This window comes from Notamacropus eugenii, chromosome 1 (genome assembly GCF_028372415.1).
Source record: "Notamacropus eugenii isolate mMacEug1 chromosome 1, mMacEug1.pri_v2, whole genome shotgun sequence".
Lineage (NCBI taxonomy): Eukaryota > Metazoa > Chordata > Mammalia > Diprotodontia > Macropodidae > Notamacropus > Notamacropus eugenii.
The window spans coordinates 392922558-392924579 of NC_092872.1; the positions used below are offsets into that span (position 1 = coordinate 392922558).

General features: G+C 36.3%; 1 pseudogene; it reads left to right on the plus strand.

The window, feature by feature from the left end:
• Window positions 1–945: 945 nt before the first annotated feature.
• Window positions 946–1420, plus strand: LOC140526092 (galectin-related protein pseudogene; annotated as a pseudogene).
• The last annotated feature ends 602 nt before the right edge of the window (window positions 1421–2022 follow it).

The following is a 2022-nucleotide window of genomic DNA, read 5'->3' on the forward strand; positions in this document are numbered from 1 at the left end:
CAAAGGGAGCAGAAGCCCTGTTCATAGTTCCAAGAGGACTACTAGTAGTTGTGGGTACAGGGCATCAGAGACCTTTTCTGGGTAAATTCCTGAGCTCAGGTCATGTCACATCACTTTGGAAAGATTGAAAGCTTGCAGACTCCCAGAACTAGTGCTATAAGCAACACAAAAAAAGAAACAAATAAAAACAGGAACTTGGCACATTGCTCCCTCACAGCCAGGTACATAACACCAAACTTTAATATAAAGTTCAAAGTTAAAGAAAACAAAGTCTGAAAACATGAGCAAAAAGCAAACTAAAACAAAATAAAATAAAATTTGTCCATAAAAAGCTACAACATTGTCAGGGAAGATCAAGACATGAATTTAGAAGAAGACAAAATGTGAAAAAAGGTACAGGAAAAGTTTCAAAGAAAAATGCTAATTGGACCCAAGGCCAACAAGAATTCCTGGAAGAGTTAAAGAAAGAGATAAGAGTGTCAGAGGAAATGTTGAGAGAAACAATGAGAGTGATACAAGAAACTTGTGAAAAGAGAATTAATAGCTTGGTAAACAAGCACAAAAATATTGAAAAATATCACCTTGTAAAACAGAATTCACCTAATAGTAAATGAGGAACAAAAATTCACTGAAAAAAAGAAATTTTTATGAAGCAGAATAGACCAAATGGAAAAGGAAGCACAAACATTTAATGAAGAGAACAATTCCTTAAATATTAGAACTGAGTGAGTAGAAGCTCCTGAATTCTTGAGGCATAAAGAAATAATAAAACAGTGCAGCTCATCAGCCAGCATTGTGCCCATGGGAAAACCAAATCTGTGAGCTGGATCCTGGCTCCAAATCTGGGTCTCCCTTTCCTCCAGGCAGCAGAAACTGGTTATTCCCTGCCCTCACCCTTCTCCTCCTTTACCAAACACTCTCTGGCACTTGGGGCTGTGCAACAAGATGGTGGGACCAATGGCCAAGAGAGACGTAGTAGTGAAACTAGAAGATGGGCATTTGAACAACCCCTTTGAATTTCCTCTCCAAACAGATGTGTACTTTCCAAGATCAAAGGTGGAATGGGACCAGGCAAGAAGATCTTAGTGATGGGAATTGTACACCTCAACGCTAAGAATTTCAAGATCAGTTTGACATCTAGGGACTCCAAAGACGCTCCTGTAAATGAGACCATTGAACAGAAAGCAATATTTACAGATAAGCAGTTGGTCATAAATTCATTTATATCAGAAGAAAGATGTTAAGAACAATCAGCAATACCTTATTTTCCTTTCATACCACACCAGCCATTTGGGGTAGAAATTTAGAGCATTTTTGAATGGATATCACTTGTTTGATTTTTTATGATTGAATTGAAATACTCTCACCAAATGACATGATAAAGATCAATGGAGACATCCAGATTACTAAACTTGGCTGACCTTGGTGCCCAGATCATCATTTCTATTTCAAATAGGAGCAGATGCCACATTCAGTTTTCTGGAGTAGCATTCCCACTGGGATATGGAGACTTAACAAAAATCAAACAAATATAAACAAACAAAAAGACAAGCTTCATAGTCTCTTCTTTGTATGCAGTTTGAACCCAAAATGATTATTTAAACTAGGGTTTACCCTCATGAAGAAAGCTTTTGTATAACAGACACTAAGCCATTGTTCTGGAGAAAAGTAATATATTTATGCTGGATTTTGTTCCTATTAAACCAGAATGGGTGTAGGGTCACTTGATGTTTAGGGTTTAATTGGCAGCAATGTGTTCATCTTTCCTTTCCAGAAGGAGGTCTTCAAACAAAAGTGCTAACATAATAATAATTTTAAACATGGAACACAGAAAAGTTTTCTTTTGTGCAACCAGTTTCTGCACTGAAATAGATTCATGTAGTACAACCAATCACATTTTAGTCAGGATGTTTACATAGAATGTAGGTTGTTCAATTTTTTTTGCACAGTATAGTATTAATGCAGCTTTTAAAGTTTTACTGATAGTTTATTTCTATTTCTAATGTTGATTAGAGTTAAAGA